Source organism: Colias croceus, chromosome 21, assembly GCF_905220415.1.
Source record: "Colias croceus chromosome 21, ilColCroc2.1".
NCBI lineage: Eukaryota > Metazoa > Arthropoda > Insecta > Lepidoptera > Pieridae > Colias > Colias croceus.
Genome location: NC_059557.1, coordinates 9,261,881 through 9,289,348, shown reverse-complemented (window position 1 = coordinate 9,289,348; position 27,468 = coordinate 9,261,881). Strand labels below are relative to the sequence as shown.

Genomic DNA, 27,468 nt, shown 5'->3' with positions numbered 1-27,468 from the left:
CTAACGAACTAACCGTAAATATTTTTAGAAAATTCCACACATTCCGTTTTCATTAGGTACAGTCCCAGATAGTTCTATGCATTCAACGGTATCAACCGAACATCAGGGTTACCTCCAACCCACCGACCACCCTCCACAATCGCGTCTAACTTCAGCAGTTGACAACCGCAAGTCTGCCAACTAGCACCAAACGTAGTTGCGAACAGTTGGCGCGGTCTGTGTGTCGTATGACGTCACACCGGGATTCTGATTGGACGCTATATATCGGAATCGTGAACAAACTTGTCTCTGCGGGAGGATCACGTACATTCTACAACTTTCGATGCACTCGACGTGACTAATGCTATAGAGTTTATTGCTTCTGTCGAGTCATTGACTGCTTAAAAGTAATGAGTTTTGTAACTTCCGTATATGCTTTTAATAATTTCCAATTCTGCTAACATATTGTAATCGATCCTTTTCATTCTAATTCTGTAGTTAGTACAGCGATAAACATAAAATTTTGTATGCGCAGAAAAATATTATGTATTCTAAAATAGAAGAAAAAATGGATGCGCAAAGTTTAAGTTACATAAAATACATTTGAAGCAGTGATAACATATGATTGAATACATAATCCGATCAGCGGGTGCCAGAAGAGGCAACAATATGGTAAACCGACGAAATCTATTTACGGCGTGACACGTTTCGTCACGGCCGCGGATATTTCAATATCTGACAATCTGCTCGACGGGAAACGCCAAAGGGTTGTGTATAATTTGAGCGTGTTTCGCGTGACACATGTTGCCGGTTGCGAGCCTTCGGGGACTCCGGCAAATTTATCAGTCGTATTTGCAATATCAGACATGTGAAAAATGGATCGTATTTTTTATGGAACAATGCACCGGGGGCAGCTCTGTGGCAATGCTAATATCGTATTCGGAATTTTATCAGAGGCGATAAATTGATGCCTGTACAAAACGGATTTTACTTTTTAAGATTGTATCCTAAAAAATCACGCGTATCATATATGTAATTTGGTACCTGCTATTAAAATAACAACATAGAACTAAAATGTTACTTGAAACAGCTTACTTCCTTACCTAACTTTGTAAATCAGTTTTTAAACTTACTACTGTCTTTTCTTTCATCGATAAAATAATGAAAGAAACACAACATTCTTCCTAGTGCATCATCATCTGTGAAAATAATAACACGTTCCTCTGTTGCGCAAAACAAACTACAAGTCCATAGAAGTGCGAGTTAATGGTGTCTCCAGCTTCCCGCCGGAGGCTACTCAGGTCTCAGCTAATACGGGCACTCGAGGCGCGCTTGTTTGCGGTTCGGAGGGCGCCGGGCGGAGGGCGCAGGGCGGGGGCGCGACGTGTCAAGACGCCGGCTCGGCCTAATGGTGTATCCTTAGAGATAGTTTACAGTGTGGATATAAAATATATGGCTTTTAAGATGCACTTGTGTTTGGTGGCTACAATTTGTTGCTTAATAATTAATTATGTCTTGCGGAGAAGTACAAATACAATACCCCAGATATAAGTTTTATTATTTTTTGATATTTTTCCTATTTTTTGACAAGATCAAATCAAAACCCACCAACATCATCGATAAAAGTATATCCATACTAATATTATAAATGCGAAAGTAACTGTGTCTTTATGTCTGTTACTTAATCACGCCTAAACTACTGAACCAATTTTCATGAAATTTGGTATGGAGATATTTTGATACCCGAGAAAGGACACAGGCTACTTTTTATCCCGGGAAAATGACGCAATCCCAGAAATCCCACGGAACGGAACTATGCGGGTTTTTCTTTGTCTGCGCGGGCGAAGCCGCGGGCGGAAATCTAGTAAATATCTACATATTTTGTCAAATACGTTTCAACATAATAAGTATTTAGCTATAGATATTATAGATATTAGAATTTCATGCTGTTAAAATGTGTGCTCTCTGTTAAAAACATCTTCTTCCACGCTTGAAAGTTTCCAACTTTATGAAGTCTACTTTCCGTATAAATTTCAAGTTGGCATAGCTCCTGCTAAGTGTTATAATTTAATGCACACAAAATTTTCGTAGCTACACAAAATAAGAAGTAAAAGTCGCTAAAGAGACCAAAAACAAGTAAGTAATAATAATAGTAAGCAATGTCTGACGCTATTGTAGAAAATACATGAACAACAATATATTTTAATGTAGTAACACTGTTTATTTTCATTAAATTTAAATAACAGAAAGGTTAATTACAAACGTAACATCGATGAGAAAAATGTTCATTTAAACATACCAACACATAGTTTATACAATATAACTTTACCAATTTATCTGTGTGTTTACATTAATCGATAAGTTCGTAACACGTAATTGAGCCCAAGAACTTGTACATACATTTACACGTGTCGATTACACATGATTAATTACTCTCTGACGTCACTTAACCCAAATCTTACGCGAGACCCCAAATCCCACTAAACGTATACTTTACAAGTTGTTTTATATCTTGTCCTACTTACTAACTACAACTACTTGTGAACATTATTCAACAATCAAACCATAATAAACTCTATCCCTGCTCCCGAAGGAATAAATCCCAACAAACAATAACTTTGCCAACTTTGCTAAGTGCGAAACAAATACTAGGGGCTCATGAAATAGAGAGAGTTGCTCCATAATGAAAATAATCTTGAAAGTTTTTTAATTACGGACTAGAGCGCGTGGCTTCATTCTCAAATGTTTAAGGCTATTGTTAGAAGCCTGATAGTTCCGTGTGTACAATTAGCGTTTCTTTTGTTGTAGAGACTTCGGTAAATCTGTAATCATTCACTCATAGTTTAATTTTTTAACCAAATCTTTATTTTTAAGATATGTTGATTGTAGGCACATTACTTTAACGTCACATTGAGTTTATTTACTTCGAAGACTCAATTAAATTTTAAAAGATGAAATTAATTTCACATATCGCTTCGCCGATTTGCAAAAATGAAATGTAGGCAATAAAAGACATTTTATTAGGAGAAGTACAACTAGGATATCATAAACGTAATAGAGATCGTTGGCCCGTGAACGGTCTCTGACAAACTCGAAACTGTGTCCGCAAATCGGCCGACAAAGACACGCTCCAACAAATTGAACCGACAAACTAAACATCCGACTTATAATATCGTCACACGACTTAGTTCGAGGCCATTTACCCTTTGTCGCACACATTCTGCGAATAGATTACTACGAGTCGCGTTAATTTAACTTTTTAAAGCGTGCCTCGGATAGACACGTGTTACTCCAACTAGATACATTATTGTGTCTACTTGGAAACAACTAGAAAGAGCATTTATTATGAAGGTAATAACGCCGAGTACGTACTTACCTTGCTATTAATAGAGCATTTATAACGCTGATAAAATTGCTTATGAATTTTTAGTTCATTTCTAGAATGTTTTGTGTATTTATTTATTTAAGGTTTACCAGAAATTGTTACACAGATTGACAAATATGTATACATAAAATTAAACTTAAAGCTAAGTGTACAATTTTAGATAGGTAAACACCACATTCACGAATAAAATTTAGACTTTGAAAGTTAAAAAAACTTTATACAGAAAAAAAAAAACTACTAATACATTTAAATACAATACAAAAAATATCTATTATATTTCATAATAATATATTGATGAGTTTTATTTTGTTTAGTTGATTAATGGTTATGGTTTGACCATAATTACTTTAATAACTAATTTACGATACGCAGCAGTCTGCAAAGTTAAAGTAATTTATAAACTCACAATTTGCGGGCTCGTCGAAAACTTGAGTCACTCGGACAGGAGAGGACGTGAAATCAACAGGAATTTCGGAGTCATTAGCAACTTCGAGCTAAAATCTACCCTCTAATTGTGATTGGACCGGTTTAGGCTCACTTCCTGCGTTCAACGTGGAATTAAAATTATGTTAACAAAAATGTCGTTTATTTAATCTAACACAATTCAATTACCCGCGCCGGAAAATTAAATCAAAATTCCGCTCATAGAAGATACAAATAAAAACAGTCCATTTAGTAGATTACAGTCATTAGTAAGTTTGGCCTCGCCATTAATCTGCGCTAATTGAAGGCGAAACAACTCCACTCAAAACTGTTAGACGGCCGATTGATTACTATCCACCGAGTAAATTGAAAGCGCTAGCCCCTTCTGCTCGAATACATTCAACTTTTTTAATAATCACAATAAATCGGAGCCTGCGGATGGCCGACCCTTGTCAAATACAAATGCGTTTGCAAAATTATATTAAGAACGTGATCAATATAATGATTTAATAACTAAATGGAACCTTTGCTCTTCTGTAGGTATATAACTACCAATATTTCAAGTAAATTATTATGTAGGTATCTAGCGCAATTGATCGACCGTAATATTTTAACCAAAAACAGATTGCGTTCGACACAGTTCCATCTTATCTCATCCTATAGTCAAACCTTTTATGCCATTTGCTGTACTTATTTTTATTTAACCGTCCACCGTGCAGCAATAACCATTGATCAACAGCAGTCCTACGCAGCGCGTACAATTTCCCGGAAAGGGCACATAACTCCAATGGACTCGCACTAAAAGAAGATTTACAAGCACTAAGTATTTCCACCTCACAGATAAAAGCCCTCACAAATCTCGTTGTGATATCGACGTAACTCGCACACGTCTCTCACACCCGGAGGAATACTTTGCGGGGACCGATCGCGGGGCGCGGCGCAAATTCAATAAAATAACTGAAATACAGATATTATATAACGTTATTGATATTTTATTTATATTAAGACGTTGATACAAATATCCTTCTTATATTAAACGTTTCGCAATTTCATTTCGCATAAACAGCTGAATGAAATTTCATCAAATTTAGTAGCTAAGTACATCACAATTTATTTGAATGTAACTGATAAATTTATATCAGATTTATAGCTTATTATAACATTCTGGCAATAATAGTATCACCCGCAATCAACGTTCTTATTAAATTGTACGTTAATCATGTAAATTATTACACCTCTACATATTTTTCGTACATTATAATATGAAAACTTAATTTGTCACGAAACTTTCGTAACAACTACCTTCTGGCGCAACGTGTTATAGATGAGAGAATACCTTATAAGGAAATCCTTTGATATTTTACTTCTTCGAAGAGATTTATGAAAGCAATTCTTCTTGGAAGTAAGTGCTGCATTCTCAATGATATTAATTTCATACGTTATGAAATCACTACCATATTCCCTGAATGTAACTAAGTAGTAAAATGTATATCACGGCAGCTATCAATTTTCCGTGGCCATGAATCCCGGATCGCGGGCGTATAGTCGTATAAACAGTAACCGACAGATTGTAAAAATGGGACTTTTATGAGCTCTGTGCGAGTAGCGTTGTACAATTTATATTGTTGGGATAATTTCATCGCTTCTGTTTCATATGCCGTTTTTTTATACAACTTTCTACTTCGAAATTATACCTTTATAAGACTATGAAGTATACACTATACAAAGCAGCAACATAAACAAAATATATTCCAGTATGCCTGCAAAAAATTACAGACGTAGTTTAAAAAAACATTCCAATCGAAATCCCAATCAAACGACCTAAACAAATCGATACAAAAAGCCCGTAACGCAATCCGGAATTCCGTTAATTAAAACCGGATCAAAATCGAAAAAGACCATTACAGTGTTACAAAAGACAAAAGCAAAGCATTTAATCAGTTGGAATTGCAGAAGTCGAGGACGGCGTCCGTCGCGCTAAGCCGATGCAGCTAATTGAAACAAACTCTCGCAAAGTTGCCCACAAAGGAAACGGGAGTTCCGCAAAAATTCCCCTCAGAATCTCGTCCCACTCCGGGATGATTTAGTGGAGCGAAATCGTCGCAGGCTCGTCTAATAGATGCTGAGCTCGATATTACTTCTTTTGTTTCATCTGGCGCGCCGCCGGGCGGGACTGCGGCACCGAGGCGGACTTAATGAAACAAATATACCAGATGCACTCCAATATTACCGGGCTCGTCGAACGCTGCCGTCACTTACTTGTTTAAATATTCATTAAATACGACGACCGACTAACTTGCATTGTGTACAACATATACATTTTTCTTGAGCAACATTTTAGAACATGGGTCAATTAATTTGCACGCTTTGCAATGAATTTTATAGGGAAAAGAGTGCCCTGAAATTTGCTTGTTTTACCAAAACCAATCAACTCTTCGCAGTAGTAACTTTTGCGCTTTATATTTTATTTTAAATGTAACTTTTAAAGGGTTGAGTTTATTTACAGAGTTGGCTGCCAACAATTCATTTCCTGCGAGTGCCCACGCGGCGGATAAACACGGTGTACAGTTATACTTGCTACGTTTCATTTTCGGGTTGTAACATAAAGCAGCAAACCCCAATCTGGCTTCTTTCGGAGGGTTAGAATAGCCAGCTATCTCCATAAAGTACCTGAGGATGATTTATCAGACGGGGGTGGAAGATCACGTGACAAATGGGGTCCCGCGCCGGGGGAGCCGCGTTAATCACGAGTTTAAGCCTGTCCGTTCCGGGCCCGCTCGTCATCGCGCAAACAACTTCATACCTCATTAATTCGAAGGATTAGAGACAGTAGTATTTTTCTTGTCACGGCCGGCGAAAAGATGTTCAATGTTTGAACGCCTAATTCGAAGACTTGTGTTAACAAAAAATGCTAATAATGTTTGCTTCTCCTTTATTTAAATTATACACATTCAATTGGAATGTTTTATGTATTATTTATGTTTTCAGACAATCTTTAAAATTACGTACCAAGACACAAGTGCTCGTAACGACATCTGATATAACCTATACCATGCTATGTATGTAAGCATAACAAAAAATAATTTGTCTTACTGTATTTTATTTCAAAATATCATATGTAATATTTGCCAATTTAAATAAAAAAGAATATAATATAGAAAAAATAATAATAACAGAAAACATAATATGTTTTTCTAAATATGTAGCAGGAGAAGTGTAACTACAGTAGCAAAATAAAATACACAACCAAATAGGGTTTCAGCATTTTCTTGTAGCGCACGTTATTATTTATTTCAGTAGATTTAACAAGACTTCTTTATAGTTACGTAAATAATAAATGTTACACACAGAGCTCACAAGTTTGTTTCGTGGAAACATACGTTAACGTAAACACTAAATTGGCTTACGGTGGAATTATTATAGGGACAAAATATTTCGACTTTTTGGCGAACGGAGGGAATTGGAATGTGATATATTTTTGCCTTTCATTTTTGCATAGGTGAGTTTATATACGTGGTAGATATTATAAAATTCGAGGCTGATGAATTTTAAAATGAAAATGTTATGCTTTGCCCATTTTAATTGACGTAAAACTGGTATACGATATTCTCTTTGTTTGTTACAAAACCCATTACGTAAACATTTTCACCATCTGTCACGCGTTATTTGTAGAAAATTTTATTCAGAAAGTGGGCGAGAGTTTGAGAAGTAACAAAGGCGGTTCGGCTGCCGCGACGTCAGGTGGAAAATAAAGTTTTCTTGGAAGTTAGTCCACATTATGGCTCCATATTATTTCAGGCGCCCAGTGAACACATCGATTCTCATTTCACGCGCCGTCGCGCCAGCTGATAACGCGACACTGCGCCTCTCTGATAACAGTAATACCTGGGGACCTTGCAGGAAGCCATTATTTAATTCATTGCCTGTCGGATTGGCTTTAATAGTTTTGATTTATACGCTCTATTGAAGCGCTCGTAAGAAAGCTTTACAGTAACAATGCTGGATATTTGCTATTAAATTGCATTCAATGTCACATACCTGAAATGTGAATGTTCCCATTAAATTGTTATTATAAGATATTTGAAAAGTTTAAACACTATCTATAAATATTGATAATGCATAAACAACGTCAAATATCAGTGCAAATATGTATCTAGTCATAACATTTAGGTTATGTGTGGTGTAAACTTTGATTATGTAGGCAATAAATACCTACTACACTTAAAACATCACTCAATTTTACTACATACCTATACCAATTTTAGAACAACGTACAATACAAGCGTATCCCCCCTTCCCCCTCCCCCCGCAGCAGCGAGTACGCAGCACAAACAATGTACAAGTTGATCTTGGCCCGAATACTTCGCCACGCTCACAACACGGCTCTCGCAAACTTCGCGCACATTCTTAATTCAGGAGGGAATTATCATGTTTTGCGCAAAATTTCATTATCAAACAAGTTTTAATTCTATTTGAACCGGTTTAATACAAATTTGAGTAACGAGAAACATCATACAGTACAGATTTTGCGATTTGTATTGTTGTTTCAAACATATAGCTTTAGGTATATTCAATGTAGAACATACCTGGCTAAATCTATGTCTAGCTTATTAGTGCTTGATTTTATGCATATCAATTCCTTGGTTTATTAGAATAGAATTTTCTTACAACGAGCTTTTCCTACAAAGCGTTTTCGCAATGAATTTATTAATATTGTAAGCATAATAAATAAGACAGGCAAATAACGGAATGAAATGTACTTAACCGCAGCCGTTAGGCGGCAACCGCTCCGGCTCGGAATGCTAATCGAATCATTGTTTTTGTTCCTTCGCCATAATTTGCCAAGTCCTAAATAAACTTGCCCTTCGGCAAATGTGTTTGCCGTTGTCGCATGGGAGCCTGCTAGCCGTGATTACGAATACGCGATATTCTAACCAAATTATATGTCAACTAACTAATTGTAACTTAATTATAGCCCTCCCTCTTTGAATCTGCGTTCTTAGTAATCATTTCACTTTTACCGTGTGTTACTTTTTTATTTATTGCCACTTTAAAAAAATACGTAGCTACTCTAATAAAATACCATGTATTTACTTACATATTTCAATAATCATTAGGTACCTACCTCCAATGTTATCATTATATTCAAAGACAATAAAATTTGATATCCTTGAAAATTCCACATAATCAAATGAAATTGCTTCGCCAAATTTTGTATATCAATAAACAAAACATTATTATCGGTATAAGCCTCAAACAATTGATTACTACCCACTTATCGAGCATCTTATTATGGGGCGAAAATTGTGAAAAAATATTTCCCGCTACATTATATCGAATTTACAGCGGGTAGGTCCCGGAAGGGGACGGATCGGTCGCCCGGGGCGGGAATCGAATTTGGGTCCTGCGCTACCCAAATTGATTCAACCTACCTCCCGCGGGGACGCGGATTTCATAAGTCGAGAGAGATCAAGTCGCGTGCGAATTCGCGAATATTTGCTTTATGATATGTGGACGTTTTTACTTTCAGAATTGAATCAGTTAGAATGTGAAGTTTGCTATCCAATTAGGCTACACTTGTCTATGAGCTGGATTAGCACATGATAATTTTTATCCTGATTCGGCACTCCCTACACTTAAGTTTTGAAGCAAATGTCACCAAAAATATTTTAGTTTTATAATAAAAATAGAAATTAATCTTATTTTTTATTCCATTGTTTGTATACGATCCCAGTAGGCTTACGAGCATATATGGTTATGGTAAAATTACGAGCGTGTACAGCTTGCGCCACCCCGGGGTGGGCATTTGGTGGAGGGCCTGGAAACGGGCAAGTGGCGGAGGGCCTGGAAACGGGCAACTGCTGGGCGGGACATGCGGAAGATTGCGAATGTGTACCCGCATCCCGTCTAAAGCAGCGCGTTGGTACACGGTGGGGTTTTAGTCGGTAGGAATCCGACATAACCCACGGCTTCTTCCCCGGGAGCCGTAGGTATCTTAGGCAAGATTTCCCCACTTGAAAAAAAAAAAAAAAAAAAAAAATTACGAGCGAAATTAACTTCACAGGAAAAGCTCGATCCAAATGGCGCGCGTCATTCCGTTTCTAAGAACTAAATCATCATAATGACATTTTATACCTCACAAAGACCTCACAATATAAATAAAACAACGAATATAGAATCAAAAGATATTCTATAATTAATAGCGCAGATTAAACATTTACTAAGATAACTGAACACAAAGCAAATTTCCACAGAGCACCCATGCCGCCGCGTGCCGATATAATCTCTCGTGCAGTAGTTTATCTCCAAATTAGCAAATGCATTAGTTATTTCGTATATTCAGTAAGCGCTCGGCTCGAATCAGTCTAATTAGCGAATTTCCGCGAAAACACCCACTGCTGACGTCACGCAGTATTATCTGCTGCGCTTAATTGCACTGTTTCAAATGTTCCACGAATAACATTTACTTACTTGTACTAGCTACTTTTAGCAGTTAAAAGGACTAGTATTAAATAATATCCATATTAATTATTCTTTTAACTATGCTAAAACAGACAGTTTTTAATTTAATTAGCAGATTTTTGTTTTATATAAACGTCACTAAAATACAGAATAATAATAAATGATGCTTCATCCAGCAAATACGTGTTCAAAACCATAAATTAAAGTTATTAATTTACGTACCTACATTTAATCTAATAAGTACTATAACTTTCGAAATTCGTTATTATTCTAGCTTATAATCTAATCTTAAAGTGAGTCATTTTATTAATTAGCATAATATGTGTCAGAGTCGAGTTAAAGTTAAATTAATTATCTCAAATTGGAGTGTCGTAATTTTCCATAGCGCAGAGATGTGCTATGTTCCGAATGTAACTAAAAATACGTGGTCCAAAAACACCCGTTTACCCAGAGAAGGCACGCGTAACCAGTAGGATTCATTAGTTTAATGTAGCCCGCTGCGGCTACGGACATTGTTTGCAGGGGTCACTGCGCGGATTAATACCGCTGTCTGGAACGCTACGAAACAACGATAATTTCAATGCGCTCTCCATTGCTCTGAATGTCTTGCAGCTCGGCGACCGAGTAAACTGGCGCTCGCACAAATGCAGTAATGTAGTTATTTCAATTGACATATTTCTCTCGTGGTACGACCGAAGTGCGGGTGTTTGTAAAACTATTTGCTAATCAATTAGAGGGCTCACAAAGGCTTGTTTTTCAATTGTTTCTGTAAACAGTCGTTCGTGTATTGTTTTAAAAGTCCAACGTTTTAAAAGCATGTGTTCTCATTTAGAGTCAACTGAAATATATTTCAGCTCATTAGATGGTATGAACTGAACGTTACTATATAGCCTGTGACTCAGTACCAGTTCTATATTCTCCACAATGGAAGCCATTGTCTCAGTCTGTCCCGCCTCCGTCGCCTGCCTGCGACTCGTGAATCGATTAACATTTTTTGATTGAAGCAATGAGGAAAAGAGGGAACAAGTTTCTGATTGAGAAATTTCTTATTTAAATGTCGTCATTAAATTAGCATTAATACCCTTCGTAGCACTTGAAGCCACCTTGTAAACGTCGTAATGAAAATAATATGCGGTAAATTACTTTAAAAATATCAGAAGAATTACTGATTAATGTTAATTATATTAAATTTGATTGTAATTTTATTCGATGCTATTGGTTTTATTTTGCATTGTTATTATTTTAGACTAGATTCTGAATTACAAGATGCTTCGAAAGCGAAATCCCGACGAATCTAGCGATCTTCTACTTGTCTAGTTTCCCTGGATATACTCGAAACAGGAAGATGACAACATTTAAGTCTGTGTTCAAAGCAACTTGAGATAATCTGAGGGATGTTCCCTCGAGGATCGACCCGTTATGAGCGCTACTTTATCCTCTTATATTATATACCTCTTCAGACTAGTTTTTTGCCCGCGGCTCTAGTCGCATACCCTTTGTGTTATCGCGTGATCGTAGTTCCTTATAGAACCATTTCCCAAATCTTTATAGTTAAGACAATATAACTGATACACAGAAAAAGTTGCCTAATTTTATTCACAAATGGGGAATGGTGTAATGATAGTAATAAACAAGATTATATGTCAACGTTTGAATGTAAAAATAAACAACACAAAATTTATAGCTAGCGCAAAATAATAAATCATTTCGTGTACAGAATTTTTTTTAACAAGTGATTGATATCTATACAGCAATAGATTAAATAGAATTCCTAGAAACTCAAAGGGTAAGAATACGTACATACGTCATGTTGAATATAGACAGACTGGGGTAAAAACAATACTTAGTACAAAAGATTTAGGCCATTTTCATGTTTTGTGAATGTTTATTTTGTGATAATAAAACAACTAACAAAACAATCTGAAAATGCCTCGTATTCTATCTTTATTTATTATTTATGATTTATCTTTTGTTTATAGTTTTAGACCATAACTAAAAACAGACAGCTTTTTTGAGCCTTTAGCAAATAACGAAAATGTATACCTACGAAATTCTTATACATACATTGCTTTTCTTCTTTGTTTATATGTATGCTACAGCCATCCATTTATACAATTAAAAGCTCAAGAGTCCTGATTTGTCAAGTTTAATAATACTACATTGTGTTCAAATAGAAACAAACCTAATTTCTAGTGTGTAAAGCTCATTCCATATTTGGTAACAAGTTGGCAAATGAAACAAATGTGTGTTGAACATCTGCGCCACGCGTTCCGCCGCCACTCCGACTGAATTTAAATGCCCTTTGACTAACGCCCGCCATTTGATATACATTTCAACTTTGTCACATTATATTCGCAGAGTAACTACGAGGAAGTCCATAAATTTAAGCGATGGTCGTTCAGAAAATTATACTCCTATTATGTTGTAAGAAAGGGTGATATTTTGAATTAATTTAACAACATTATATAAGTGATAGCCTTTATTCTAACGAAATGTAAGCACAGTAAATATTTTCTGAACTGGCCTTTTTTAATACATTGAATGGTGATATTGTATAATTAAATGATTCCACGCTATCAGACTCGTCGATTAAGTAATACGTGACACCAATTTTTAATTATTTATCTTTAATTATTCATTACCTACCATACTGCAATTAATAACCTGATTTTCATAATGTATTATTAAAACAACAACAAATTGAACGAAGCTTAAATTTTAATTAACGCATTAATCAACGGAGGTATATCTTTCTTTAAAAACGGTCATTCGTTAACACAATCTATGTATAAATTAATTCGAAATGAAAAGTTTGCACCGCGGCGTCTAATTAAAGACAAGCATTAAGACTAATTAAATTATAACAAAAGGAGCGGCAACATTGTGTGACGTCAGACAAAAGCCCAGAAAGGACAACGCTGTAAATGGCTAATTTCTTTTCACGTCACGACCTTGTTTCATTTTTAATATAAAATCCCGCCACGCTTCAAATCGCTCTCGACTACTTCAAAATCTGGATCAGATTTTATTAAATGTTATAGGCGATAAGAAGATTGGAAATATTCTATACCTTTCAGCTTCACTACACTTCAAGCTAATTTAGAAACATGAAGACGAGATGCCTTTTTACTGTGAAATAAATAAATATTGATATGATGACAGAATTGTTCCTTAGGACAAACTTTAAACGTCGTTGTTGCTGCATTCAAGTAATTTTTAACCAATCAAAATTGGCTTTTCGGTTTTCACATACTACAAAAATGATATAGCAGAAAAGTGAATAAATTTTCCTGTTAACGTCCACGTGACGGTGGCAATCATAACTAGAAAGCTCACAACCCTCTTCCTGTCGAAGTCGGTTAAAAACTGCATTTTCTCGAATAATGGTTGCTGAATAAGCTTATTAAACTTTGCTGAAAAACCGATGGTTTTTTTTAATAAAGATGAGATAGTTGGTGTCAAGTCTAACGATTAAGTGGGACTCGGCTTATCGTTATCGATCTGGATCGATGCCAAAAGCAATTCTAATCGCAATCTATAGCGTAATGGTGCGGTCTTCTTGGCATCTTAAATAAAATGTACTCCATTTAATTTCTTAACGAGGATAATTTTTTTTTTTTTTTTTTTTTATAGTAACCCTAGCAATAGGGCAGGCGACTCACTTGATGGTAGGTGATAGACGCCGCCCATGACGACCACAACGTTGGGGACACTGCGATCGCATTGCCGGTTTTAAGGTGGAAGTTGGTGTTTTAGGAAGGTGTAGGCTCTTTGCTTGAAGGTTCCCATGTCGTATTGGTTGGGGAACACGGAGGGTGGTAAGGTGTTCCACAAGAGTGTAGCTCGGGACAGGAAATGACGTGCGAAACGCACGGTTGTCGAGCGCCATGCATCCAGGTGGTGTGGATGATATTTTTGCTTGTGTCTGGCAGTGCGGTGGTGGAATTGTGCATTTTTTGCTCAATTATTTTTGTTTTTTAATATTTTAAATGGTCGCTGTTTCATTTAAGACTTAAGCATAATTGAGGAAGAATTTGGACGTTTAAGCAATATCCCTGATTATAAAGTGCTTACCTACCGAAATAACCTTTTTGAATTATGAGTTTGTGTATAGGTATGGATATAGTTTGAAGCGTATTTAGGATGGATATTTCATTATTTTTGTCTAACCGATATTTACTTATAATTAATTATTCAATACACAATATAAATAATAATTATATATTTCCCGAATAGATTTGCTCCATATAAATTTAAAATACTCACGTACTAAAAACGTTTGAATGAAACATGTTATGAGATCCACTTACATGAAAAATTACATGATAAATTCCAAAATTTCTTTAATAAAAATTTTTACATTACTCATGCGAAAATCCTTCATGATTAGAAAAATCGTGGGGGATAAATAAATCACTGGAGCGTAGCAAATTAATTCGATATACCAGGGGCGACGAAGCGACGAAGATGCGCAATTCAATCACGCAGCCATTAGGCTCGCTTCGACGCACCCCTGCAGGGGTTGATTTATCTCGCGATATTGCAAACTATACCTTCTCTATTTTATGTCACTCTGGTGCTTTTATTGCAAAATTACACGCCGTCTTCACTATCCGATTCCGTTCTATCGAACTTACCTGAAAATAAAGAAATGGGTATTGTTATTGAAGTGTTAAAAATATTCTTAAACGTAAAATAATTTTTTGCAATTTTGAATTGGTCGTAGAATTCTAGCTTATTCTGAAGATTATCAAGATTCAGTTCAGTTGTTAATCTTTCACATTTTTTCAATTACACAGTATTTAACAAAGGCATAAAAGGCCTTTTCTAAAGTTATGAAAGCAGTTATGTTATTAAAATCTATCTAGGCCAAAACAGAATCGTAACAACAATTGATTCGTTTCATAACTTCGCTCTGGAGAAAAATAGATTTTATGAAAAGCGATTGCAGCATTACCAGGCCAGCAGAACCACGTAACAATGCCGCACTGCGCATTCGTGCACATTTTAAGCTAATACCGCAATGCACTTTTCCCCTATTTACCCCTTTTCCTTGTTATATATTCACAAAAAAGCGAAATAGAATGTTTGTGCTGTTTCTTTACATTCAGTCGGCTTTTCATCGAACTGAATTTGAAGTAACAATTGTGACTGTACTTTATGAATGGATAAAATGCACAGATGTGACCCACTGGACATATTTTCTAGTTTATATTTTAAGAACTTGAGGTGAATAAAACTTATATAAAATAGTAACACATTATATAACTAATAATTTTATTAATAGGTAAATATAATAAATAAGTACTTTAATGTTTATACAAATTACACGCAAATCTGCCGACAAACTCATTGAAACGTAAAATTGCAAACGCTAATAAATAACCCAACAATCGAATCTAAATTAGAGTCACGAATAATTGTACTGTTATTAAATTGATCATTCAATTAGCGGCTGCCACGATCTTGATTGTAAATATGTACATTTGGCGCGCCCGCGCCGCTGTCGGACTGTCAGCAATGTCACGTGTCAGCAGCGTCGCATGTCAGCAGTGTCAGCGATGTCGGCACTACTGCGCATGCAAATTGAATGTTCACCGTGTTTGTGGTTTGCTAATGAGTGAACTAACCGTGGCTACACCGTATCTCTATTTATAGGTGCTTAATAAGTAGCGTATCTATTTGCGGCTTTTACAGTATAATCTAATCTAAGCGATATATTTTCAAATATAGTTAAGTTCATTTGAAAATTGAACTTGCTTTGATACTTAAAAATACTTATCATAATTAATGAATGCTAGTTGCATGCAGATCGATCCTCACATCTTAAAGAATGTTTTTAATAATGAGCATCGAACATTCTATTTTTTTCTGGTGGCTGAGCGAGCGAGTCATTCATTTTCTATAATGTCTGCTATATTAACTTCTGAGCACGATGACCAACATAAAATAACATTACTCTCCTATCATATCTTATATCCACAAAACCATCTTTTGCGGGGAGCAACAAAACTAAACCACCAACTTTTATTCCTCTCAGAACGACCGAAAAACCTCAAGAAGTGGGTGAAAAGAAAACCACAAGCAATCCCTCATTGGTCGGCATTCATCTCCCTCGCGTACAATATGGCGACGTTAATAAAAGCGCAGTAAACACCGGGAGAAAATGAAAAAGAATATCGCCTCGTAAAAGCCCGGCCTTATTAATTTGAACATCGTAACGGCCGCCAGTACTAATCTATGTAATCAGTTCGTAAAACCCGTGGAGCGTATGATTTATTATGATTATAATTTTCGTTTTAAATTCACTAGTTGTATGTAGGTACTAATAGCAATATAACGTCGAAAAAATTTTTTTTTAACTTTCAGCAGCAATAACCTTTCACATAAATTATTCCTTCACGTTTAACGTGTAACTCTTGGATAAAGCAACAAAGTATGAAATGGTTATCAAACTTCTGAAACGAATACTGATTATAATAAATCGTCACCAAGAAATAAACATATCTGTTAAAATTTAATTTTATTGACAATGCGTTAATATTTAAGTTTGTGTAAAACAATATTTAGATAAATTTCGTAATCGTTGTGTATAAAATACAAAGTTAGACTTTATTAAAAGACCTAATAACGGTATATAATATATAGATTTGCGTAACAAGAAGCAAACAATAATTATTCGTAAACCTCTATTTATTATAATAAAGGTATTTAAAATTAATATTCTCTGGTGCGTGCCTGGAGACGTACAAAACAATTTGAGTCAGTTTAATGAATTCAATTTATTATTATAAGGTATTTGTGGTCTTTGGAATCAAGAAAGATGAACCATTGTTTAAAGAGAATAACGTTATTTCTGGGCTATCAAATAAATACTCAAAATTGTTTGAGATATTAATGGAAAACAATTTTAAATCCCTATAATTACGAAAATAAATCGGTTATTATACGAAACAACATCTTAAAGAAAAGACTTCAAAAAATAGCTAATCCTATCGAACATTTTTAAATATCTTCCAAATAATTAGGTGCGTAATAAATGCGCGACTATAATCCGTCAGCCTTTGACCTGTCAAGGCGTCGCCGTCGGGCGGCCTCCGACCCTCCGCCTCGAATGGACGTGTCGCGCTTAAGGAGGACTTTAATTGAGGTATTACGGCCCACGCTTCAATGGATTTAATTATATCGCGTTAAACACTCTCAACCAGATTTATTGATATTTTTATTAATGGCTCTATCTTACCGAAGACGCGGTTTCAGCTCTGATTTTAATCGGTCTTTTTATAGTCAATCTTTTCACACGATAATGGTTGAGAATAATTCAAAGAAATTTAGTAAATTAAACGTTGTATGCCTACAGCTTACTTTCTATAATTTAGTAATAAAAAATATTATCTCTATTGTACGACGCGACGGTGAATATTTTAGAATTATCAATTAACGATCTCTACCATCCATTTCCTCTTTTCATGTGTAGGTAATGACGGCCACTTTAAGAAAAATAGTTTCCTGTACGATCCGCACTTAAGCGTAGCCATCTTCTCTATGGTGTATTAAAGGACCCCAAACGACCATTACGTTCAATAGCTCCGTCCACTCAATATCGAACTGTGTGCCTAGTGCGAGTTTTCATCGAGTACGAAACGTTACTATCGCGTTTGCGTCACAGCCGAATTAGTATGGGAAATCGAACAGCGCCCCTAGCGGACGTATGGGGAAGCTTTGATTCCCCATACAAATTTCGCTGTGACGCAGACGCGATAGTAACGTTTCGTACTCGATGAAAACTCGCACTAGGCACACTGCTTTCATAAAATTTTATCGAACACCGTACCGCGTTAACGTGTCGGCGTGAAAATACACGAGCTTTGTTCCTGTCACACTAAAAAAGCGTGTACAAACTCTTTCCATTTCGCTTTACACATTTCAGGTGGCACTGAGGCGTCGCAGTAACAAGGGTGTGACGTCACGCGAGCGTTGCGTAATCTCCTGCCGCCGTCTGCTCGCCTGGTACTTACATGGTACGTTACCCTGATTACACACGTACGTACACATGCATTATCTACGCAGAAAAAAAACTTTCAAGTCTTGTGGGAAGCTTCATCTTTCTTTGCTCGCGTGCTGCGATTGCTCTGGATTGACACAAACAGGGGTGATCGTTTGCGCTCTGTTTAAAGGGAATAATGTGCGAAATAAGCTTTCCGATGTAAGTATAAGCAAGCACGCCCGAATTAAAGCGTAAAAGAAAACCATACTTTTCAATTCTATGTGCATTAGCAATTAGCATTAGAGCATTATTTTTAGTCCTTACTTGTGAATAATAATGCAATTTGTGTGACAAAATTGTATTGTAGCATGTACCTACGTTTTAACAAAAACCATACATTCAATTTTATAAAAATTCTCCTCTTTCCGAAAATAGAAACACCATGTATTTCTATTTGTCAAAAATAATTTGGCAACGTGACATTTGAAACGTGTCAAAGTTCGGAATTGCTTCCAGGCCGGCCGTCAACTCATCTAACTTGGCGCAACCCAACACGAGCCAGCACGTGAAATCTCTCCATATTTTAATACTCACGTTCGTAATTCCTGCCAACGAGTCATATTTGAGAATATTAATAGCTTTTACTTTCGTCTTTGTTGGTGCGAATTACAATTTTAATGGACTTTTAAATTAGCCGCATAATATTTTTCGTGTATTGGCGCGGAATTTTTCAGTGGTACTATCGCGAATTATAATACCAGTTTGTTGTGTATTTGAATTAAAGCTGAAAGTGGTTGAAATTTTAAGTTATTCAACGCAATAAGGAATGTTTGATTAGTTTGCGTTAATTGAATTAATAAAGTAGGATTAGCCTAATTAATTAGACAGAGCTGTTGCATTAATTAATCAAAGCATCACGTCAGTCGATACGACATCTGATCGACATAATATCTTCCAAAAAAGCCACTTAAATGTTCTCAGTATAATTGAACTGTGCAAAAAGTAATAAAACTCCATTGAAATTTTATCACACACCTCTGCGAGCGGCCGCAATCTTTGGAAATTATCATCGCGATATCTTTTTTGTAAATTGGAAAAGTTACATTGACGTTTATCTCTATCAGTCGTAACGATAAAGCGAGATTGTTCGAGAGGGCGCCACCAGCGACCCTCTCAAGTCCCAATGTTGGTGGCTATACTGAAACAAGTGTTGTTTCTTTTAAACCGACTTCTATAATGGGGAAGTTTGTTTATTTCTCGTACTTACTTGCTTGCTTTGTTCGAGCAGAAACTTTATTTTCTTTCGAAATTATTCCTGCACTAGTACAGTACCTGCTAGGTATGATATTTTTATGTGATATGCCGTTTAAGTATAGATTACTACTACGCATTAAAATACAATAAAGATTAATTCTAGGTCTAACGTAATAAGTTATTGTCACAATAAAATTTAAGGAAAGTATGTTTTGTGTATTATACATCATATAAATCAATCTCGATTTTAAAGTGCTTATAAATAAATACATACAATTTTACCAATTCAAACACGCCGTGTAGATATATTCTACTGACTATAAAAAGAAATATAAACCGACGCAATGGAACAACACGTACGAGCGAGGGATCAGCGTTGAGACACGAGGCCTACGTCGTTTAGTCGGATTGCCTAATGTGATTGGGCTTCTGATTTTTATTTATATCCTTTTTGCTGCAAGCAACATTTGTTTTCATAAACGTTTGAAGACAGGTGAAATGAAACACATCTGCATTGTTTTAGAGCTCCTTTGAACAGAATTATTTATAAATTGGCGTTGATACCTACTTATTACGTTTCAACCTTGATATTAATATTTGCACCCTCAACAATAGAAATCTAATAATCTAAAAAATACTATTAAAGTACTACATAGTTTTGCACAATATGCCGAGAAATATGATATTTCAATTGCGAATAATCAATGTAAAAGAATGAAGCGAGATTAAATATGCAGAGAACTTAAAGCAATAATAAAATTTGCAATATTTCAAACATCCATATTGTCATCAGTCGTGTTTCGCTTGGTTTGCTCAGGATAAGACGAATGGGCTCACGAATTGGAGAAAATACGATATGTATTATGAATATTTGAGTTCTCATCCCGATATTACTTTGGAAACAAATCACATTCAGTGAGCGCGGCGCGTTCAATTACTAAAGCGATATTTTATTTCATATGAATTATTTTGTATGGGATTAGATCGCTTTTTGTACAATCATAAAGATTTGTTATAGAATCTGGCTTCACATCATTACTGGTATGAATTACTGTATTATAATTAGTGGAAAAATATGTACATTTTTAAACTTTGCAAATTCCATTCGTAGTACGTAGGTAAGGAGTACGTAGGACCCAAAAATATTCTAAACCTTGTCTCTTGACAACAATTATGAAGCCGGAAATAAAAACAAGCGAAAAGATCGTTTTTAGTATATACGCGAGGGATTAGCCCTCTATTTACTTAAACTTCCAGCCAATTGTTATACACCATGATATCTACTACGGCTACCGACAGCTACACAATACACGGCTACAGCTGACAAGCAATCAGGCAAGGACCTGGCCATAGCCGGCAGCGCCACATAGAACCGTTTTCAGACTACCATTCATTTATTCCAGCCCATTGACTGAGTCCGGCGTCTGTCAGAACAATACAAGAGGCTTTCAAAGGGTGAATAGGCATCTAGGCGCGGTCAACTGCTCGCCTATTCGTTATGAAAAGCTTTTCTCTTTTTTCAAACATTTTCAGCTTCAAATGGAAAAATATGTTAGATACTGCCCTCGGATCCGATCTTGTCTACGTCACTGACATTCATGAAAAGTTTATAGTGGTGTAGTTCTAGCTGTTAGCTATTTTATGGTTTTTAATGTTATACCTACATGTAGAAATATGATTTATGTAAATTGAAATCGATTTATAAAATTATGCTACAGACGACAATATGCACTTAATTATAAAGGTATTTTTACGAAAACATTTGCTCTATGATCACTGTCGAAAGTTTGATATTCTTGCTTTGTAATTAAATTTTAACATTTGTCACACATACATATTAATATACAAATGAAATAAGTTACTTAATAAGCACTCCAATCAAACATATCCCTATCCACCGTACAAGCTTTCCAAATGCACTACAGTCTTTTTAAATACATAAATTTACAATCCAATAACATCCAAAACAAACAACGTACATATTTCAATAAAGAATATTATTCAGATATAATTAGTCCACAGAGCATTTGACACGAGTCCCATCACATAGTTTACGCGGCGGATTCCAACGCATCCAATAAATCAAACCCCGTTCCCACTTCATTACATCTGTCAGACTTTTATAGCATTAAAGGCTTACGCGCTTCGCCCACTGCTCTGCTTTCGTACACAATACATTGGATTCTACGTTAAAATAACACGACAAAGGGAATTTAGATACATCGTGATATGCAGAAAATAATTATAGCGTAAAACCATCCAAAAGTTTACAAAATGATTTCCTATTAGGTAGAGATTATGAAAAATTAACATGAATTTGTTCAGCAACCTAAATTTGTGTATTTGCCAAGCCCTCCCTTTTTCCGCTTACTTGCGAAATATAACTAAAATATATTTCTAACCACAGCTGTTTCAAATTCAGTTATCAATTATAAAGCAACAATACATTAGATTTAATCGGTTCAAGACAAAAACAATTAGTCAATCGTAACGAGACGCTGTAGCGGCGATCGATCATTTGCTTTGTGCTTCAGTTGGCAGGAAACTTGGTCCTACAGCGGTCGGTCATCCATTAATTACACATAATTGCGGCTACCTTGCTCTGATGCTTTACTGCAGACCCTAGACATTATTTTAAACTATCTTACTTCTAGGTATATTATTTCAAAGGTAAAATTTCTATCGAAACGCTGATCGGAATTGGGAAAAGTTTGAAGAAGGATGTAGAACCCTCAAATTAATACTATATCATTGATCGTACATCCAATACGATACTTATATTTCTAAAATTCTAGTCATTCTATTTTAGTTCAATAGCAGAAAGAATTACGAAAACTAACAAGTAATTTTGTAGCAGCATACTTATTCTGTTACAAGTGGCCATCATCACGAAAACACACTTCTACTAAATCTATCATCGAGACATCTCAACCCAAAACAAAAGATACACAATATCGAATATAATTTAGCAGCAAATTATAACAAAGTACAAACTGAGCGTTCTCAATCATTTGCACATAATCTCCAGTAAGTAGGCGGGAGGCTGCGAGCGCGGGAACACCGCAGGTGCGGTGCAGCACTGATTGCTCCGAACTGATTAACTGGCGACTCTCGTTTGCAATTTTAATTAATAATCTCATTTTAGTAGCATTTACCTGTTCCAAATTGCGGCTATTTCTGTATTTGTAATGAGAATAGATTTCCTCAAACAGGAATTATTTATAGAAATTGAAGACGGTAGCTTGGAATTGTATTCGAAAATAGAATTCATTCATGCAGAAATAATTGATGTCCTGGAATTCGAGCAAACATTGCTCTAATTTTAAGTAAACAGTGTACTTTTTGCTCGAAAACGAATGTTGATTTAACTCATATACTCACCGTTAATAAGGTGTGCAAAAGGACTCTAAAAGAGAGATATATTGAACGTTCACTTAAAAAACACACATTATTATTAATGACATGGAGTTCCCTACGAACCAGGGTATACGAACGAACCCGCAGATGAAAACACGTCGAGAAATTAAAATTACTCTACCTATAAAGACATTCATTATCTACACCACCTTCAAGATTCATTACTATGCTACACTTGTATATTTTCCAAACAGGAACAAGATCTATGTAAACTTGAGCTCAAAACTCCTCCTTGTGCATTTATAATTGAGTGAAGCTTCAGGCAGAATAAATAGACCTCTAATAATACGCTATCGTGTACAGTCTCAAATATTGGCTCGAGAAATACGTTGTACATACATTGTACACTTACACCCACATCACTGCAATATAGATGCAAGGAATTATTTTATATAGAATTGGAACAAACGTATTATTTTAAGTATAAGAAGACAATTTAAAAATGGCTGGTTTTTATTAGGACAAGACCGCGATTCGTGGAAGCGAGTTAGAGGCCTTTGCTCAGCATTGGGACACGACAGGCTGATACAATACAATACAATGAGAAGACACCTAAAATTAATGACTTCATGTACCCCTTGAACTAAATCGTTTAATCTAATTATTGTTAATAATAATTTATATCACTTTATATCTTTTTTTTTTTTTTTTTTTTTATGTCAGAGCAAGCAAAGGAGCAGGTGGGCCACCTGATGTTAAGTGGTCACCACCGCCCATAAACACTTGTAACACAAGGAGTGTTACAGGTGCTTTGCCGGCCTTTAATGGACAAATACGCTCTTTTCTTGAAGGCCCCAATGTCGTAGTTGTTCGGGAACACCGCAGGTGGCAGATCGTTCCACAGTTTCACCGTACGCGGAAGGAAGTTGCGGGTGAAGCGGACAGTGGTGGAGCGCCAACCATCCAGATGATGCGGATGGAACTGGTTTTTACGGCGTGAGGTCCGGTGGTGGAACTGTGCGGCTGGTAAAAGGTGGAACAATTCCTCAGAGCACTCCACATAGTAGATTCTGTACAGTATACAGAGAGACGCAACGTCTCTCCGCACTGACAGTGGATCGAGCCTATCGGAAAGCCTACGGTCATCGACAATTCGAGCTGCTCGACGTTGGATGCGGTCAAGAGGAAGGAGTTGATACTGTGGGGCTCCGGCCCAGAGATGAGAACAGTACTCCATATGCGGTCGCACCTGAGCCTTGTACAGCTGAAGTCGGTGGGCCGGCTTGAAGTACTGTCTCGATCTACTGAGCACACCAAGTTTTTTCGAGGCTAATTTAGCCTTCGCTTCCAAATGACTGCGGAATTGAACGTCACTCGAGATTTCAACTCCGAGGATTCCGATTTTCGGCGATATACTAAGGGGAGTACTCTTAAACCGAGGTTCTACGACAAATGGGGTCTTTTTAGCGGTGAACGCGCAAACCTGTGTCTTTTTTTTTGACATGAAAATAACATTAATATTCAATACCTTCATTTTTGTTAAAATAATACAAGTTTTACCAACTACAGACCAAAAGTACCGTCGAGTAAAATAATGTTGAAAGTAATTTAACGAGGCACTTTTATTTGGGGAATATTATGGAATTCATTAAACAGCACGGCGCCGGCCGCGGGCGCACAAACTTCCCACTTTTTGTCCTAATTCGTATTTTGCGGACTTTTAAACAATTACCAGAAAGAAAATGTATTTCATCTAGTTAATTTGTTCCAATTGTACATTTTAATTGGCCTCTTCTTAAAATTTTCAGTTTTAATGTTTTTAAATATACCCCAAGAGGAAAGGAGTGCTTTAATCTGTACTAACTGTTATTAAAATATGCATTTTTAATAGACGGTCTATTACTTATAAAAAATATAAATATATATTTTTTCTTTATTTTTTAATGGACTGATCGGTTTTCTTTTACAATACATTACTATAATTTCCTTACTTACTTACTATCTGGCACAGTGACCCCAAAGTGGGTCTTGGCCTCCGACAACAAAAGACGCCACTTGTCCCGGCACAGTGCGATGTTTTGCCAGTCTCTTCTGCGCAGTGCCACGAGATCGTTATTCACTTGGTCCGCCCAGCGATACTTAGGACGGCCAACCGGCCGTCGGCCTGAGGGACGCCCCAAGTAAACCCGCTTAGCAGCCCGATCATCTCCCATCCGCAGAACGTGGCCCAACCATCGTAGCCTATGCGCTTTAATCTCGCCTAAGATGTTTGGTGCAGCAAAAAGTTCCTCCAGCTCCTTATTGGTTCTGAGTCTCCAGCTACCGTCGTTTAAGGGTATCGGACCCAATATTTTACGGAGTATTTTGCGTTCCGTTACGAGAAGCTTCTTTTCTCGTTTTTGGGAGAGCGTCAAGGTTTCACAGGCGTACATAAGAATCGGCCTTATCACGGTTTTATAGATTCGAAACTTTGTACGTCTGCTCAATAATTTGGACCCAAGTATCTTATGAAGGCCTGCGTTACACCGAAGAGTGTTTTGGACACGTAGTTCGATCTCCTCTACTATTAGTATATGTTACAGGACATCCAAGATACTTGAATGTAGCTACGCCCTTAAAGATGGTGTCTCCAACGGTTAGATCTTCCCGCTTTTGTCTCGGGTTTCTATAACGGCGCATGTGCTGGTACTCCGTTTTGGATTCATTACTATAATTTACTAAAACTAATATAAAATACGTACTAAATAATACCTACCTGTAGGTATGATGTATCATAAACGAATATATTCCAAAAAGAACGTCAAAATAAACCATCCTACGCCATTATTACTAAAAAAGTTATAGAAGCAAGCCCGCTCGTTCGCTATTATCAAGGAAAAATAAATCTTTATTTCGCTCTATACAACTTTTAATATGAGCGTCGATTATTATTAGAGTTCGTTAAGTATTAACAGTATAAAATCTTTTAATTTAATATCTAATTCTCGGCTTCACCTTGCGAAAGCTTCTCAAGTAACGGGCGCTTAAAAACTAAAAACGGATCAAATACGAGTTTTCTGTGTAACTTTATCTGAGTAGCGCTTCACTTTTATATCCGACGGTTTTTTAAACACAATCGTAACTGAATCTTTTTCGGTATCTTTTTCGTAATAAACATCCAAGATACGGGGATACTATTTAATGAAATTTATTGATTTATCGATAACACAAAACATAGAATAAATATATAAAGTAAAAATGTGTGGAATCGTAGTTATTGAATGTGCATTGTGCAATTATTGTAAAACATATTGTCCACGGATGTTACTTTATCCATATGCTTGTAAGACCGTATAACTGGGTTAAAGACAAAAACAACAATACAAAACATCCCCTAAAATTGTATAGTACCAGGAAAGCATAAAAAATAGGCGTTAGTAAGTTAACCCTCTGGAACGCAAACGTTTTGAAAAACTATGTACACAATGGCAAGCGTTTTATTTATATGAACGGATGTTTTACTACCGAACATAAAAGGGCTCGCACAAAGTTCACCCCAGTACTCCGAAGTACCAGGAGAATATAAAAATAAAGCGTTCGGCAACACACGCTCCCCTTATTGTGAGGGTTAATAGAAATTCCATAGTAACATCACGAAAAGTAAACATAAATATGGCTTGATAATAATTCACTTTGTACTAATGTTATATTCTATTACAGTACATAATAAATACGTCAAAATAAATCATTAATCCGATTTTATGTTAGAGTCCCTTACCTTCTTCGAGTTTGTCCTCCGCCAGGTAAGCTTTGATGAAATATTCATGTACAAACTTGTGTTTTTGCGAACGGTCAAGAATAAATCTATGTCATTAAATTTAACTTTATTCCTAACAAAATAAGGCTGAGATTTACAAAAAACAAGTGTAAAAAGAAGAGAATTCACTGTAATAATAAACATAATCCGAACGTCAATTTGTCGAACACGGGCTTACGATTTATTCGCTCTGATTACGGTATACAATCCAAATTGTATGTTACTTTAAGTAATAATAAAATAAAACATTCTTTATACATGTCTGTATAAAAAAATAAGTTATGATAGTACTTCATATCATTTCAATGACTGTAAATCAATTTTATACCAGGAGTATGAAGAAATGTGGCGGTATTCCGGAGCATTTCACCGAAGCAACTCACGAACCGACATCACCGATTAAATTAACTTATTTTAAACCTTTTCTTATTTTAATCGCATTAGTACAATATAAACACAGCACATTCCAGACATAATCAAGTCCAACATTATAGAGTATCCTCTATAATTCCCAGCTCATAGTATCAGATTCCAGGTCAGTTAAACGGGACGATCAACCGAGCCGGGACGCTCTCCGCTGAATTAATGTAACGGAAGCCTCTTTGATCGGCATCCACTCAACAACTCATCTGATAAATCAAATGGAAACAAGGAATTCGCGAGCGTATAGACGTTTTTAATTAAGACGAGGCCTCTATATCGTTTAAAATAGAGTTATTGCAGACGATAAATTACGTTAACAATATTATCCACTTTGGGAAAGATTTTGAATTGTTATAGATTTAATCAATCAGAAAGGCAATACGACTGTTTCCTAGGTACCAA

At 36.1% G+C, this 27,468-nt stretch overlaps 1 protein-coding gene across 4 annotated transcripts in view; it reads right to left on the bottom strand.

Moving 5' to 3' along the window:
- Positions 1 to 27,468, bottom strand: part of LOC123701492 (neurobeachin) — a 310,024-nt gene that overhangs the window by 241,199 nt on the left and 41,357 nt on the right. The gene's annotated exons all lie outside the window — the stretch shown is intronic.